The following is a 19,309-nucleotide window of genomic DNA, read 5'->3' on the forward strand; positions in this document are numbered from 1 at the left end:
GAATTTTTTTTTTTTTTTGTAAAATTGCAGTACGAGCAATTCATGTGGAGAGTATGTGCACACATGAAAGTAGTAGCCACTATCATGGGACTATCTCACTTTTCACCTCGTATAATAGCTGTTATACTAAATTTCTAAAAAAAAAAAAGAATTCAGTCCTTCAAATAAGGGAAAAGAGCGGACCACGACCACATTTTTACTTTTTTAATTTGCTGAACGCGTTAAAAAAAAATAAAATTTCGAAATGTAAAATTTCGAATTCGAAAGCCGATATCTATTTTTTGGAGGCTAACTTCGAAAAACGGAGATAGTACTTTGTCTACTTAAGCCTCAATCTCTACAAAAAAGTTTGGTCCAATACCCAGCCGGCAGTTGCACAGTGTTATTGTATGTTTTTTCTCCAAATAAACAGACTTCCTGAGGAAGGTGCAAAATAGCACCGAAATATGTAGAAGAAAAAAAAAAAAAATTGTTTTTTGCTTAAAACGATCGGTCGAACAGCTCCAAAAGATTCCCACAAAAAGTGAATAATTATTGGCCCAACAAATATAAAGAGGTAAAACAAAAGAAATTTACACAAAAACATGCTTTTGTATATTGCAAGAAAAACTATAAAACAGCTGTTCGCTCAAGTCAACTGTGACGTATGTAGATGTGCAGAACGAAGCAATTTTGAACTCGTGAATGCGCAATCTGGGTAGTTGATTTGTGATTTCTTCGTATCCATGGTAGAGAAATATAATTGTTGTGGAGGCAAGCTTCGCAAGAAAATACCGAGGATTTCGAAGAACGAATATGTTAATAACTCTTTATTAATGGCGAAAAAATACAATGTCACAAAATCTGTTAGAGTTTTGATGAGTTTTACTGAGGATGAGTTACTGAGTTACTGAGTTTTAATATCTGTAAGAACATATAATTCGAATTAAAGGCAAATTATTACAATCTTACATACTTATTCGTGCTTGCTTCTCGGCTCTTCGAGAAATAGTGAAGCCGAAAGTAGCCGTTATAGGTACATATCAAATTTCCGGAAACTTAAACAGTTTTATTAAAAATATGAGAAACACCAGATGTATAAAATTATGGAAAACATTAGGCTAGGCACATATGCCAGGAACATCCCGCCCCCGTGAACCGGTGGAGCTCCTGCGAGTTGTCGGCACTACGATCATCCAGCACAGCTAACTTTGATGCGGGCTTTATTAGATTGCCACTTGATGCTTTGGATAGAGCCGGTCTGACCTGTCCATCTGAACCAGGATATAACTTCAACACGATCCCACGCCTCCATTCGCGCAAGTTTTCATTAACATCTCATACAATAACAACATCCCCCACCTGAATGGGATTGACCCTTTTGTGCCATTAAATTTTGGTAGATACTCTAGTATCCATTGTTGCATTTTTTTTTTGCTTTCGGAGACAAAGTTTATCTGATTCAACAGAAGTCTGTATATAGTTTGGACAGCCTAACAAAATATGGTCGGCATTACGATTATCAATTGACAGATGCGTAAGAGGACGCGAATTAATTAAATTTTCAGCCCTGATAAGTAGGCTCTGCAATGTCTCGATTCGTGGAGCCGCCTCTTTCAAAGTGAACGATAAAACCCTTTTAACACTTCCAACCATCCGCTCCCATATGCCGCCTGTCGAAGGGTCAGCAGGGGTGTTAAACACCCACTCTATTCCTCGACGAGTACATTCACGCTCCATGCCCTTGGAGATTTGGACCCATTCGATTTTACTGGCTCCAACAAAATTCGTGCCCCTATCGCTTCTTATACGGACAGGAACACCTCTGCGATTGACGAAATTTCCCAGACATAAAATAACAGTGTCGGTTGACAAATCCCTGGCCACCTCGTGATGTATCGCTCTACCCGTTAGGCATGTGAACAATGCCACCAATCGCTTTTCCCGCCGTCTTCCGATCGAGACCATTACTGGCCCAAAATAGTCAATACCAGTATACGAGAACGCTCTGGCGAATGGTGAAAGACGATCAGCTGGTATTTGACCCATGAGATGACGGCTCGGCATAGCTGATGCGTTTTTGCAGACTTGAAATTCGCGCTTGACTGAATTCAGGAGACTTCGCACATTCGGGATCCAATATTTAGCTCGTATCGCACATATAATAGCTTCCTGGTTTTGGTGATAAAAAGCTTCATGGAAATGCCGGACTATTAGTCGTGGCAGCGCATGATCCTTTGGTAAAATTACTGGGTCCCTGGTGCAGACTGGTAAATACGGGGCATTGTCAATACGACCACCAAGGCGCACCAGTCCCTTTGCGTCCAAAACTGGTGTCGGGGTAAATAACGGACTCCACCTTGGAATCTGTTTTTTATTTCGTAATATCAAAAGCTCATCCACGAAGGCAGTTTCCTGAATCAACCGAACTAGCAGCTCCTCAGTTTCTTTAATTGCACCGACTGTAACTTTAAATGTTGACTGCTGAATTTCGTGGTTTTTGTTTAATCAAGAGCGAAATCTGATGACGGCGTATCGAACCCAGGTCATTACTTTCACGAATTTATAGTAATTTGAAAATTTGCTGAAAGGTACAGCATCATCGTGCAATCGTAATGTGTATTACGATTGTTCTCTTTTTTCGTTGTCGTTATCATTGGCGGAAAAATGCGGTAATGCCGGCCAAACCTCTTCATTTGCTTTAGGAAGTCTGGACCGTGAATCCACTTCGAATCCATCATAGATATAGTGCAAGCCTGTGTTGGCGTTGCGCTGTCAGCTGGGTTTATCGATCCGGGTACCCATCTTCATTGTGCTACCTCAGATTTGTGAATAATTTCCGAAATTCGATTACTTACGAATTGTTTATATTGGCGAGCCTCAGAACGAATCCACTGAATTACTGTTTTAGAATCTGACCAGTAATGTATTTGAGCAGGATTTATTGTGTGACACTCAGTAATTGTGCCACTTAAGCGTGTTCCAAGCACTGCGGCTTGTAGTTCCAATCTAGGAACTGACATTGGCTTCAAAGGACTGCCTCGAGACTTGGCGGCTACGAAGGCAACGGTTATTTGGTCATAACATTTTATACGGAAATACGCTACAGCTGCAAACGCCAGCTCACTTGCATCTACAAAAATATACAATTGAATTTCGGCAGATAAATCTTTAAAAAACGGACTATAAACTCGAGGCATGCTGAACTCCATTATCTTATCTAGTGACTTATACCACTCGTACCATTTAACGTAAATGTCATTGGGTATTTTATCGTGCCAACCCATACTAACCTGCCACAGTTTTTACAACAAAATTTTCGGTACCAATGAAATATTTGCAAGGAAACCAAATCAACTATTTGGAAAAAACAATACTTTGTTAACAAAATAACAGAAAACATACATTCTGGAAATAAAACGTGGTCAATTATAAAGGAAATTATTTATCGAAAGATTGAAATTGTTACTGATATCAACCAAATTATACATAAAAATAAAACTTATAAATAGCATTGAGACAAGCATGCTTAACCAACGAACCGATATCATTTCGTTACGATAATTAACGTTAATAAACGAAACAAAGTCATTTCGTTTCGTTTATTAACGTTAAGAACGTCAAATTAACGAAATTATTTCGTTTCGTTTTCTGCCGTATCAAAACGGAATCAAATCGTTTATTTTGATTATTAATTTCAAACTATGCTGGCAAAGCTGATTGATGGCGGAGTCATTAAAGGTGAAAGCATTAGCCAAGCTGATTGCAACTTTTCTCATGAATTTTAACAGTACGAACATTTCTCAGTGTTTTTGACATTACCACCAACGAATTACACAAACAAATTATATGGAGTTTGTGTGTGTATGTGCGCTCGTTGTTACCACCTTACGGCTTCACCATGGCTATAGCATTGCCAGCACAATTCAAACATAAAGTATCACGTTTTGTTAACGTTTTTAACGTTAACGAAAGCTTTTCGTTTCGGTTAAAAACGAGATACAATTTATCTTGATAATTTCTTTATCGATAATATTTCGAAGTGTTTCAACGGAAACGGTGGAAATTTTTTGATAAACGATTAGTTTAACGTTAAGGTGCATCCCTGCATTGAGATCGCTAATAGTCTCAATGAATAGTTTGTTACAGCTGTTGAAATGCCAGATACAATCAACTTTATAGATAATCAAGCAAATAACATAATACTAATTTCACAATTTAAAGTATTGAATAATAAAGGCAATTTTCTACATTAAAACGCTTATTGAGCTCAATCTTCCCTACAAAATTCGAATCTATTATTATTTCATTAGTAGCTAATCGAATGCCTAATGAAGTCAAAAGCACAATGCAACTCTGTTGGCAGCGTTCCGCTTCCGTTTCCGTTTCTTAGTTTTCAAAGCAAATGTCATTGTCTGCATGACGGAACGATACAAGGTGGCCGCATCGAACAGCTGATTATAACCTTTTTTATTTGATTTGATACATCAACTACCGGCGCAGTACGATTTTGACATTTGTCCATCGAGTTTACAAGTACATGGAATTTTTTTTGTTTGTAGATATGTCACCATGCTCCCACCTTGTATCGTTCCGCCATGATTGTCTGTCTCATTCTTCATACTAATCGAGCAGTTACTTCTGTGTGAAAGCAAAAAATTTACGATTTCATTAGCAGGTGAAATGAGATCATTAAGTTTCTGTGTGAAAACAGTATTATACTAATTTCACACAGACGGCTTATTGAATAATAAAGGCAATTTTCTACATTAAGACGCTTATTGAGCTCAATCTTCCCTACAAAATTCGAATCTATTATTATTTCATTAGTAGCTAATCGAATGCCTAATGAAGTCAAAAGCACAATGCAACTCTGTTGGCAGCGTCCCGCTTCCGTTTCCGTTTCTTAGTTTTAAAAGCAAATGTCATTGTCTGCATGGCGGAACGATGCAAGGTGGCCGCATCGAACAGCTGTTTATAACCTTTTTTATTTGATTTGATGCATCAACTACCGGCGCAGTACGATTTTGACATTTGTCCATCGAGTTTACAAGTACATGGAATTTTTTTTGTTTGTAGATATGTCACCATGCTCCCACCTTGTATCGTTCCGCCATGATTGTCTGTCTCATCCTTCATACTAATCGAGCAGTTACTTCTGTGTGAAAGCAAAAAATTTACGATTTCATTAGCAGGTGAAATGAGATCATTAAGTTTCTGTGTGAAAACAGTATAAGATATCCATTCACTATAACAGAGTGTAATACCTTCGAAGTTACAAAAGCGATAGATAGCTTGAATGTAAAGTCCGCCAATGGCCCAGATGGAACCTCTGCGAAATTTATAAAAAAATATAAAGATGATCTTGCTGATCTGATCAGCAAATTCATAAACGATTGTTTCCGTTCAGGTCAGTACCCGGATGAGCTTAAAATTGGCTCAGTGGTTCCTGTGCATAAAGGAGGAACTAAGGAATTGTGCTCAAACTACCGGCCCATAACCAAGCTTACCACCATCGATAAAAATATGTGAAAGCATACAACTTAACCTCAAACAATTTCTGACTCAAAATGAGATAATTGATAAAAACCAGTTCGGCTTTGTGGAAAGCTAAAATACGATGGCAGCATGCTTATCGTGTACAGAAGTCATATATGAAAACCTCGATAAAAAGAGTTATGTTTCTCTATTAGCAATAGATTTATCGAAGGCTTTCGATTCAATCAATTTAAAAATAATGGTTCGGAAGCTGACTGAATTAGGGTTGGAAGGCAAAGAACGAAGAATGTTCGAAACTTTTCTAACAAAAAGAAAACAGTTCGTACAAATGAATAATGTTAGAAGTTCTACTATGGAAATCAAAACGGGTGTTCCGCAAGGATCAAAACTAGTGGCAACATTATTCATATTATACATAAATAACCTACTAAAACTAAAACTTAAAGGTACCTCTCAGTTCTATGCTGATGACGGCACGTTTATGTACTCTGCAAGTATATTAGAGGAACTGGTAGCCAACGTTAAGATGGACTTGGATAAGATAAAAAAGTGGTTTGACTATAACTTGCTAAAAATTAATTTAGCAAAAACCAATTTCATTATTTTTAATAACTATAAATCGATTCCAACCACTAGTGATTTTCCTAGTTTCGACTTTGAAAACACTTCAATTAAAAGGGTTGATAAGTTGAAATATCTAGGAGTATGGTTCGACTCTAACTTAAATTGGAACCAACATATAAGCACACTGAAACTTAAGTTGATACCATTAAACGTCGCCATATATCGAAATAGAAATAATATACCCAGAAAGCAACTCTTACTACTACTTTACGATTCATATATCATGCCTCAAATAGCATATTTAAACCCAATTTGGAGCAGGTGCGCAGATAACAAAATAAGCGAGCTACAAATATTACAAAATAAAATAATTAAAAATATTCCTGCCAAAAATTACTCCTACAATTAATTTATATGAAGATAGGCTAGATATCAAAAAGCATAGCACCTTGCAAACCTGATACTTGTTTTCAAAATCAAAAATAATCTAATAAAACATAATCTTGACCTAAACTTCATAGAGAATCCAACATATCAATTCAGAAACACATTGAATATAAGGAGTTGCTATTTCCGAACGCAAAGAAGCACAAATTCTATACGTAGTTATGGTGTAAGATTGTTTAATAAACTGCCTGATAATATTAAGATATGTGTTAATATGATCGACTTCAAGAGGCAAGTTAAAATTCTCCTACTACACAATTATAATTTTAATCTGTAAACCATATAATAAAACACTAACAGTAAAATTTATCACAATTATCATTTTAATAAGTAAGAGCTCAATACATACTTACGTGAAATCAAACCTTAATTTTATAGGTAAATTAAAAAACTTGTATAAACCACGTATACTTATTTATAAATTATTCTAAATGTGAATTTGATATATGTAACTAACGCATTTGACAGCGTACATACACAAAATGTATATTTTCGAGAAAACCTTTCTATTATTTTATAAATACGCCATCAATAAAGAAAAAAAAAATATCGACATGGTTAACCCCAACAAATCTGCCGTTGTTTGTCTTCGATCGCCATTTAAAACCGAAATTGGTATTTTTGTAAATGTTAAATTAAAAAATAAAACATCTCTTTTAGCATCCCAGTGCATTCCGAGAACTTTGTCGCATACTGATTTTGAACCGCACATATTTTTCGAAACACACTCCTGCTCTGGATCTTTGAATGTAATGGCTTGCAGTAATTGTGTGGAGTTTGAAACGAACCCTGCTTTGCTGTGAATCTCCGTTACTTTTTTCGATATATGATAGCCTCCTCGACAATCGTGAAGCTATCTACATAGTCGTCAACGTAATGACGATTGACTATTGCATTGACTGCCTCGGGTAAGGTGTCTTGAAATTGCGATGCATTAAAGCTTTTCACCTACCTTGCAGAGCATGGTGAACAGGCAGATCCAAAAATCATGGCTTTCATATATGTCGGGCTGCTTTGATGTATCTCCCTCGCGCCAGATAAACCATAGTGCAGTAATGTCTTCTTCACGTATGTCTCATAGTGTACAAGTGTATTGACTTCTTTCTGACAGGCACTCGCTTAAGTGGGCATAACGGGAAAATCTGGGTTGCCATTGTTGTTTCGGTTGAAAACGGTCAATTAGGGTTCTGTGCAGAGACGTAAAAGATTGAAACATGGTTTATGTAGCCACAAAAGTGTTGCTCCTGTTCCACAGCATTTTAATTTTATATCAGGGCGAAAAGTTTTCAGTTCAGAGTTATTGATTTTCATTAAAAGTTTAATTTATTACGGAGGGTTACTCCTTTAAGTATAAAAAGCGGAGAAAACGTAGAGTTTTCCAAATTATTGTGAATAACTTTTTAATTTGAATTTCTGTACACAAGTTCACTATATTTGTGTAACACAAGAATCTGCACACACAATTTACACTTTGAATTTAGTTGTGCTTTTATGTACAAAATTTTGAAACTAAAAACAAAATTTTCATTTGTCAGAAAAAATAAAGAAAAAGTAGCCTAATGTCAAAAAACCCTATGGCTTGTTTGTTTTTACTGAACTACGTTGTGTTTTTCATGTATTGCGTTAGTTTTTTTAAATATAGTTCACACACTTACACCAGTACTGAAACCTTATTGGCTCCATCGACAAAAAATATAAGAGAAAATTCAAGAAAAATACATACAAAATAAAGTAGTGTCATATAGGAGTTTGATTTGTTTGCACTTACAGCACCATTTTATTTGCAGGGGAATTTCACAACTACAAAAATTTAGGCGGATTTACGCAGATGCTTTGGTTGTGTTCCATTCATTAATTCATCTGTCGGGCGAAGTATCGAAAAATTTACATAAATGCTTTGGTTGCGTGCCTACGCTTTGACAACGCCATACGAAAAACAATTAAACGCCGCACGTTATCTTTGCTTTGAAGCGACTAAAGCGTTTATATAATTTTGCCCTTATGCATTTGTGTAAAGTTCCTTAGAAGTGAAATTTTTCCATGTTACACGTGTGGCGCTTTATATTTTGACTCTAATTTAAATAAATTTTGCTTTCAGTATGTTTCCGCATTGTTGCAGGCTACAAATCTTCTAGTATTCTTATTTCCGCGGAAATATATGTAACTATTTCATCTGTAAATACTACAAAGTTTTATTAAACTATCAAATGCAACTCAGCTTGAAGTACTCTTACGTACCAAAAATGCAACTCTAGACCTGAGATTTGCATCAGGTGAGCGAGGCTGTTTGTAGTTTTGACGTTTATCGCTTAGTTGACACACTTGTATAGGTACACTATGGTATGTTTATACGATAGAACATTTCTTTTATGCCCCCGCATACAGCTATATTCCCTACTCTAAATTTATACAATATCGACTGCAATGGTATCGGTTCATAAACATCAGGGCCCTTCATAAGCGTACTGACTGTAGCGGCTGCATCGATTACCAACCTTGGTTTATTACCCTTATTAACATTATATACCGCAAAATTGGATAAATACCAGGGATGCACCTTAACGTTAAGCTAATCGTTTATCAAAAAATTTCCACCGTTTCCGTTGAAACACTTCGAAATATTATCGATAAAGAAATTATCAAGATAAATTGTATCTCGTTTTTAACCGAAACGAAAAGCTTTCGTTAACGTTAAAAACGTTAACGAAAACGTGATACTTTATGTTTGAATTGTGCTGGCAATGCTATAGCCATGGTGAAGCCGTAAGGTGGCAACAACGAGCGCACATACACACACAAACTCTATGTAATTTGTTTGTGTAATTCGTTGGTGGTAATGTCAAAAATACTCTGAGAAATGTTCGTACTGTCAAAATTCATGTGAAAAGTTGCAATCAGCTTGGATAATGCTTTCACCTTTAATGACTCCGCCATCAATCAGCTTTGCCAGCATAGTTTGAAACAGGGATGCACCTTAACGTTAAGCTAATCGTTTATCAAAAAATTTCCACCGTTTCCGTTGAAACACTTCGAAATATTATCGATAAAGAAATTATCAAGATAAATTGTATCTCGTTTTTAACCGAAACGAAAAGCTTTCGTTAACGTTAAAAACGTTAACAAAAACGTGATACTTTATGTTTGAATTGTTCTGGCAATGCTATAGCCATGGTAAAGCTGTAAGGTGGTAACAGCGAGCGGACATACACACACAAACTCCATGTAATTTGTTTGTGTAATTCGTTGGTGGTAATGTCAAAAATACTCAGAGAAATGTTCGTACTGTCAAAATTTATGAGAAAAGTTGCCATCAGCTTGGCTAGTGCTTTCACCTTTAATGACTCCGCCATCAATCAGCTTTGCCAGCATAGTTTGAAATAATAATCAACATAAACGATTTGATTTCGTTTGGTTATGGCAGAAAACGAAGCAAAATCATTTCGTTAATTTGACGTTCTTAACGTTAATAAACGAAACGAAATGCCTTTGTTTCGTTTATTAACGCTAATTATCGTAACGAAATGATATCGGTTCGTTGGTTAAGCATGCCTGGTTTGAAATTAATAATCAACATAAACGATTTGATTTCGTTTTGATATGGCAGAAAACGAAACGAAATCATTTCGTTAATTTGACGATCTTAACGTTAATAAACGAAACGAAATGACTTCGTTTCGTTTATTAACGTTGATTATCGTAACGAAATGATATCGTTTCGTTGGTTAAGCATGCCTGATAAATACCATATTCGCACGCTTCGTTTTTCAACTTCCTCAGAGGTTAGCTTTCTTGCATAACCTTTATTTACGTAGTCTTCTATCTTTTTGTTGTACCATTTTTTGAAGTTAGCATCACCTGGCATTTTGCGCTCTGCGGATTGAAGATATTTCAATGCGGCAGGGTAACTCTCTGGAAAGGATATGTCGTCACTTTTCCATTAAAGGCCGGTTTCGTACCGACCTACAAGCTTCGTCGTACTACGCAAAATCTCTTGGGCCCTAATGTCGGCAACTGACGTTATAGCAGGTAGCTTTGTCTCGAACCCTTCCAGTGCAAAGTAATCGGCAACTTACTTCTGCAACTCATTCAAACTTTCCTCAATGTGAAGGTGACACACTGTAGCGGGCAAAATTCATCTGAACCGAATAGTACCCACCCTAATTTAGTTTCGTGTGCTGTAAAACCTTCATTGAAATTTAGTATACTCAATGGGCGAACCAAATTTGTGTGCGGCATGCCGATAAATATTTTTGGCATTGCATTAAGTAACTTTGTATTGAGTATCGCGCAACTCTTCGTTTTGTTGCTTAAACATCTCTGCACATAGCGTTTGCGCAGGTAAAAAAATATCTTCGTCGTTCGCACACCTTGCATACATATACAATTTTGTATTTTTATCAAGCGTACTTGAAATTTCCAAACTTACCCGTTTTGAAACTTCGCTGGTTGTTTGGTCATCGAACCATTTGAGCCGCAGCAGCTCCTTTCCACCTCTGAGGCCAATCTGATTTGCTGAGACTAACAATATCGTTGATTTTACCACTTGTAATCCACGAAAACGCTCTGGCTTTTATGAGTTGGATACGTATTAACCAAATTGAAACTCTAACGATGCTAGTGCGGTACTCACGCTTGAAGGGTGAATCAGAAGATATTCCACTTTAGCGCGGGCGTCGTCTCGAAGGGCTTTTTGTAATCGGAGTAAATTTTCCACGTTGGTGTAGGAAAACAGATTTGTGGTTTCTTTGTATGCGACAATAAACATAGGCCACTCTTCAGGAGCGCATGAAAATTGGGCAAGTCCTGCAATTTCTTAACAAAAGGTTGAATACACGGTTGCATGTTTATTTGGGCATTGTAATTGAGTGATGGCGATGGATGTTTGCAATAAGCGTTTGTGTAGTTGGAATTAGGCGAGTAGTTCGTATGATAGCTTCCTACAATATGATTAAATTGAGGCACAATAGTTTGCATCAGGGATGCACCTTAACGTTAAGCTAATCGTTTATCAAAAAATTTCCACCGTTTCCGTTGAAACACTTCGAAATATTATCGATAAAGAAATTATCAAGATAAATTGTATCTCGTTTTTAACCGAAACGAAAAGCTTTCGTTAACGTTAAAAACGTTAACAAAAACGTGATACTTTATGTTTGAATTGTTCTGGCAATGCTATAGCCATGGTAAAGCCGTAAGGTGGTAACAGCGAGCGGACATACACACACAAACTCCATGTAATTTGTTTGTGTAATTCGTTGGTGGTAATGTCAAAAATACTCAGAGAAATGTTCGTACTGTCAAAATTTATGAGAAAAGTTGCCATCAGCTTGGCTAGTGCTTTCACCTTTAATGACTCCGCCATCAATCAGTTTTGCCAGCATAGTTTGAAATAATAATCAACATAAACGATTTGATTTCGTTTGGTTATGGCAGAAAACGAAGCAAAATCATTTCGTTAATTTGACGTTCTTAACGTTAATAAACGAAACGAAATGCCTTTGTTTCGTTTATTAACGTTAATTATCGTAACGAAATGATATCGGTTCGTTGGTTAAGCCATGCCTGGTTTGCATGTTGGCAGGCTGATGGGCATGGGCGGTCTGCAGAAGCGGCTACTGCAGCTTGGTTGTTCTGAGCGTTGTTGGCAAAACTTGTGTACAGCTGGCGAGCTGAGCATGTGGCGGCGACAGATATATACGCATTAGGGTGGGTCGATTTGTATGAACGAAAGTTAACCGATATCGTGCCATCGATTTTTCGATAGGACTTGGGCTCAGGAAAAAAAGTTCCACTACGCATACCAAAAACATAATTTTCGAGCCTGCGAAATTTAATTTTTTTGACTTTTTTCGACTTTGAGTTTTAAGGTTTTTTTCTAGACCTACAAAAAAAATGTTCATTTGTATACCATGTCCGACCCAAAAATTTCCACTAAAAACGTTGTCGATAACAATTTTTTGAGAAAAAAAGGAATATTTGAAAATTTTTTTAATAGCTCATGAAAAAAACTTTAAAAATCAAAGTCAAAAAAATTAAATTTCGTTGGCTCGAAAATTATTTTTTTTGGTATGCGTAGTGGAACTTTTTTCCTAAGCCCAAATCCCATCGAAAAAACGATGGCGCGATATCGGTTAATAAATCGACCCAGTCTAATACGCATACATCGATGTAACAGACGTTGTAGCACTGGGGCGAGAGTCGGCAAGTGACTCACTTGTTGCTACACTGACGAGAGGTGATGTTGTTGTTGTTGCAAATTTCTCTTGAAGACAACCTGGCCTTTTCAGAAGCTTCCAGAGACATATGCAATTCTAAAATCTGTTGCTGAATACCTTCCTTCAATTACCGCATCATTTTGGTGCGATTGTTTTCACTATCGTTGAATTAGTTATTGTTAGAACTTGACATATTTACATTTAATTCGTCTGAATTTCTGCTTCTCAAATTATAGTGTTGCATGCATCAATTAAAAATGGCGGCTTTTCACGGCAGCTCGTAGAATAAATATTAAAATGTTGTGGAGGCAAGTTTTGCAAGAAAATACCAAGGATTTTGAAGAAAGAATATATTAATAACTTTTTATTAATGGCGAAAAAATACAATGTTACAAAGTCTTACATTTTAATGAGTTTTACTGAGGATGAGTTACTGAGTTACTGAGTTTTAATATCTATAAGAACATAGAATTAAAGGCAAATTATTTCAATCTTACATACTTATTCGTGCTTGTTTTTCGGCTCTTCGTGAAATATTGAAGCCGAAAGCAGCGGTTATAGGTACATATCAATTTTTCGGAAACTTAAACAGAGTTGTATTAAAAATATAAGAAATACCAGATGTATAAAACTGTGAAAAGCATTAGGCAGGCACATATGCCAGCAACAATAATTTCAAAAAAGGCTGTATCGGTTTTGCTTATTTCACTGTTTTACGAACAAACCATAACGTCATTTCTTTATATAGTTGCGTTATTTAACGTAAGTATATCTATATATTTTCTAATATTTAGCATTGAATAAAATGTATAAGAAACGTTGAAAAATTGAGTTTTCATAAATTGCTCTGCTGAAGATAGTCGACCGCTTGGTGGAATCACCAGGTGAAGTAAATAGAAAAAGACAGAAAATGTACGCTATCTGAAAGGGTACGGGTGTATTTTCAACGGTCAGGAAAGCGTAAAATTTTAACCGCATTGAAAAAATAGGAGTAGAAAAAACCCTGCATTGTGCAGCTTAGCAGTGCTACCTAACGCCAGTGCAAAAGAGGATACTAAGTCCGAGTGTAAGTTTAAATTAGTGTTAGCTTTCAAAAAAAAAAAAAAAAAATTAACTCATGTAAACTGAGCGCAACTTCAGTTCAAGCTTCCACTCAACAACCGGACATACATAATACGGAGAGCTGTTTTCCATTTATATGTAACGGACGTATACAATGCGCCAGATTGGGTTGCGGGTTCTACTGATGATGGTGAAAATAATCCCCTCAAATGTCTATTCCTAAAAATCTTTACAACTGTCCACAAATTTGTTGATTTATATGAAGTTAGGCACTTGCCCCTCTAATAGGTAATACCATGATACAAAAAAGAAGGTAGTTCCACTCAAAATCTTTTGACGTATTTGGGGATTTTTGAAGTTTCATAATGTTTGTGGTTTTGCCAGAAGCGTTGCCATACCGTTGCTGTTTAAGACAAAATTGTGGTTTTTCGGGATGAAAATTTCCTTTAGGATGAAAACGCAATTGCCATTTTAGACAATAACAATATGCTTTAGCACGATTTATGTGCATATATATTGATTGAGAATACAGTAAAACATGCAATTTTAATGAAAAATAGTGAATAAAGACTCATACATTGGTTAATGACTCATATCTTTATGGCAGCTTGATCCCTAGACAGAAAAAAATACACGAAAAATCCTGCTGTTCTAACATGACGCTATGATCATGCCTCTTCAGTGGATATTTCTCAAGGCGTGTTGAGAAAAAGTGTACGTCCAAAGTCTGCAGGGAGTGGTAGGTGTTTAATTTGTTACGTTTGTGGGACGTCAATGCTAAAGGCATACAGAATGTGTATAGGCGGGGCTTGTGCCAAGGTGACCCCTGGTACAACGGGCAAAACAACTCTCATAACTACTGCTAACCTGCATAGCTACAGGGCAATGTTCTCCTTAAAAAATGGTTTAACAATTCCTTCCTTAACCGCTACGCTTGACTTATACAATAAATAAAAAAATAAAAAATGTGGACCTGTAGCCAATTTATCAAGAAATTGCGGTGTCGATTTATAAGGACCTTATTTGAGCAAGCAACTGACAAACGTGTATGTTTTGTCAAAATATTCTGAGCAAACGTACAGGCTATATTCCCTTGCTTATTATATTTCGATCCATGTTTCTTCCACCAAAACAATTCTCGGGAGCTCGAAAACGTATTAAAAACTTTTTCTAGGCTGATATTTCGTATTGAAATATTTCCAAGGCATGGGACTCATTGTTTTTTCTTTTTTATTTAAAATAAATATGAAAATAATTTAGTCGTATTCGTTAATATGAAATCCATGAAAATTCGTAACATTTTTCAATCTGGTAGCTTGTTTTTGGTGAAATTGTCATTGTCCCCGTAAAAATCAAGTGGCTAATGTTACACTAAATGGAACTACCTCCATTTTTTGTATCATGGGTAATACAAACTTTATCAAAAGATATATTTACAAATTTTACCAAAGATGGACGGCCGCCGCGGCGATCGGCCTTAAACCAGAAGATGCTAGTACCTAAGCGAGCCGGATTCATGTATTGCAAATGACATTAACGTCCGCTAAATTTTAAAGGGCTGATTTTTACAACAACACTAACGATGTTTATTATACTTAGAATACCATTGTTTTAGTGAAATCTTTAACATATGTATATTAGGTATAACATGAGAGTTTTGGTGTTATTACACTGAAAGAAAAATACTTTTAAAATCAACCGAAATACGGGTCAATTCAACCGAAATTTCTGTCAATTTTTATCCATCGTAACAAGATGTTGAATCAACTGCTCACAAATTGTTGATTCGTAATTGACCGTTTTAGTAGTCAAATGGATAAAAAAAGTTGTTGCGACATCTTTTTACGAAAAGAGATTTTAGGCCGAGCTTCTCTTCCAATTTGGGTCGTGCTCCTTTTTAATTTTTCATACAAATTGACGGGACGGGACCTACTTGTTTTATGCCGACTACGAACGGCATCTGCGAGGAAGTTGAGTTTTCACTGAGAGCTTTTCATGGCAGAAATACACTCGGAGTGCTTGCCAAACACTGCCGAGGGGCGACTCCGCTTAGAAGAATTGTCTTCTAATTGAAAAACCTTATTTCTAAAATTTTGATGTTGCTTTGCCCGGGGTGTGAACCCAGGGCATTCGGCGTGGTAGGCGGAGCACGCTACCATCACACCACGGTAGCACTTACTAACCGAACTTCAATTGGGCGCACATCAAATATGCTGGCACACATTAAACATTATACACTTTATTATTTTGTTTTATTAGACACACTTTCACCAAATTTTATATTTTATAATTTACTAGCTTTACCAGGCTCACGTTGTAACGCCCGAGATCGAATGGATGTTGCGTTATTTGTTCTGTTTTGTTTGTTGATAATTTAATTTATTGTTCTGTAAATTGAATTGAATTTTGTACGCATATTTGGTTAAATTTTCTTTTAAAACATTTTATTCTTGTATCTTATTTTATATTATTGTATTGCTTTTACCGCTGATGATTGTTGCTCTGATTACATTCCGAAGAAGCATGACTGGTGAGCCAATTTTCAAAGTTGATATATGCGCAGGCATTCCCTTTGGTTCTAAGGAGTATAGAAATTCATTCGGAAAATTCACAATTTTATCTTCATCTGTAACTGTGTCGATCGATTTATATTTCGTCACTTCACCAGGAAATTGATTTTGAAAGCGATCATTGATTTTGTTAACATGATCATTTTTGGTAGCTAAGATAGTTCTTTCGCATAGCCAAAAAACAAAAACATTTAAATTTAAAATTCTTAATTCTGAAATATGAAAAACTTTCGTCTTGATCGAAGGAACCTCGAGCCAAAATTTGGTGATGATCGAAGTATAGCAAACACGTTTTCATAGGGAACACACACACATAATTTGATTTTTATAGAAGATGTAGATAGACTGAAGCTAAACAATTTTTTTAACAGCGGCAGATTAGTAAACGTCCAAAAGGCATAACAGCTAAACTCAACAATGCAGTCAAACTTTAGGTGTTAAAATAACTTAAGTTTGTACGGCAGCCATAGTTTTTCCCCATTCCACATTTTACTGGAGGTTTTTGGACTTAACGTCACATAGCTCCTTACCAATTTTAATTATCTTACCATTACGACATCCGGATATATGCAGTATAATATATTCCATTTGTATGGGAGGTGCCACGCCCCCTTTTTCCCAATTCCATATTTTCTTGGTGGTGTTAGGGATTGACCTCAAATAACTCCTTACTGAATTTCAATGTTTTGGCATGTATACCTTCAAAGTTATGCAGTACCAAAGATTCCATTTGAATGGGAGGTTCCACGCCCCTTTTTCCCCAATTCCGCATTTTCTTGGTGGTGTTAGGGATTGACCTCATATAACTCCTTACTGAATTTCAATGTTCTGGCATGTATACCTTCAAAGTTATGCAGTACCAAAGATTCCATTTGAATGAGAGGTTCCACGGCCCCTTTTTCCCAATTCCGCCTTTTCTTGGTGGTGTTAGGGATTGACCTCATATAATTTCAATGTTCTGGCATGTATACCTTCAAAGTTATGCATTACTAAAGATTCCATTTGTATGGGAGGTGCCACGCCCCCTTTCTCCAAATTCGGCATTTTCTTGGTGGTGTTAGGGATTAACCTCATATAACTCCTCATTGAATTTCAATGTTCTGGCATGTATACTTTCAAAGGTATGCAGTACCAAAGATTCCATTTGTATGGGAGGTGCCACGCTACTTTTATATATCGAAATTATTTTTTGCCTAAAACCTTCCCGTTGATCGAAGGAACCCATCAGCAAAACTTGGTGATGATTGATGTATGGGAAATACGTTTCCATAGCGAACACACACACACACAGAATTTGATTTATATATATATATGGCTAAACCGATTTGGGATTTCAAAATCAACTAACCATCATCTCTCCTTCCTGTATCTTTCCTAAAAATTTCATGGCAATCTGTCAAGCTTTTCTCGAGTTATGGAGTGACAATCAAAATGTACACTTCTTTTTATATATATAAATTTAATTTATAGTTTTGAACTTCGCTTTGCAAATAGAAATGAAAATAGTATTTACAAAACTGTTTCTCAATTCTTTCAGTTGCAGCTCAGCTCATTCTCAATTTCTTCTCTTGAATGTAGTTGCCACACTTGATTGTTTCGAACAAAACTTTTAGTGTAAATGTTTGAATAGAAATAGAGAACTTGTAAGTTATAGAAAAGTAAAGAATCTAATCGCAGGAAGGTAAATCACCACTGGAGTAAATTTACACGTAATTCGGCAAGTTTAATTTTCGTAACACCTTAAGTTGAAACGATTCCAAAACAACTCACACTTTTATGTTGTCGGAAACATCAACATTAAAATGGATATTTTTTTATTATCTTATTAGATACGTTTGCGTGAGTGAAAGTTCGTAAAAACTTTAACAAAATGTTACTAACTTTGGAAAAATCCTGTTCGTTCAAACAAAACTTTTGCAACAAGAGTGCGCAAATTTGCATTTCACTTGGAGAAGTTGCAAAATTGTACCCGATAAATAGGTGTCCCGGTATCTCATAATTTTTTGCACAGTAAATTCAAAAAAGGGCTTTTCTTTTGTACAGGGATGCACCTTAACGTTAAGCTAATCGTTTATCAAAAAATTTCCACCGTTTCCGTTGAAATACTTCGAAATATTATCGATAAAGAAATTACCAAGATAAATTGTATCTCGTTTTTAACCGAAACGAAAAGCTTTCTTTAACGTTAAAAACGTTAGCAAAAACGTGATACTTTATGTTTAAATTGTGCTGACAATGCTATAGCCATGGTGAAGCCGTAAGGTGGTAACAGCGAGCGGGCATACACACACAAACTCCGTGTAATTTGTTTGTGTAATTCGTTGATGGTAATGTCAAAAATACTCTGAGAAATGTTCGTACTGTCAAAATTCATGAGAAAAGTTGCCATCAGCTTGGCTAATGCTTTCACCTTTAATGACTCCGCCATTAATCAGCTTTGCCAGCATAGTTTGAAATTAATAATCAACATAAACGATTTCATTTCGTTTTGATATGGTAGAGAACGAAACAAAATCATTTCGTTAATTTGACGTTCTTAACGTTAATAAACGAAACGAAATGACTTTGTTTCGTTTATTAACGTTAATTATCGTAACGAAATGATATCGGTTCGTTGGTTAAGCATGCCTGGTTTTGTATTGATAACTGCAAAACTAGTTTTTGTTGTTTTCCCATTTTGTGTGTTTTTTCGATTTGGTGGTTTTTTTTATTTTGGTGTTTTTTTTAACAAGTGGCACCATAGTCATAAGTACAAAGTAGAGAGGGCAGTGAGCGTAAAATTCTCTTTGAAATTTGCTCATGTATTGACAGTTGATCGCCGTTGAAATGACCTGTAAGATCAGTTGTGTTAACAGAAAAATCAGTTAGATTGATTAGGAATCTGTCAATTTTATAGAATTTTGTTAACTTAAGAGCGACATTTACTTTTCTGTTGAAATGACTAAACTAATTTGTTCGCTTGACAGAGAAATC

General features: G+C 36.0%; 1 protein-coding gene across 6 annotated transcripts in view; it reads left to right on the top strand.

Moving 5' to 3' along the window:
• phyl (phyllopod) overlaps nucleotides 1–19,309 on the top strand; it is a 413,007-nt gene that overhangs the window by 196,349 nt on the left and 197,349 nt on the right. The window lies entirely within an intron of this gene.

Source organism: Eurosta solidaginis, chromosome 3 (assembly GCF_040869045.1).
Source record: "Eurosta solidaginis isolate ZX-2024a chromosome 3, ASM4086904v1, whole genome shotgun sequence".
Lineage (NCBI taxonomy): Eukaryota > Metazoa > Arthropoda > Insecta > Diptera > Tephritidae > Eurosta > Eurosta solidaginis.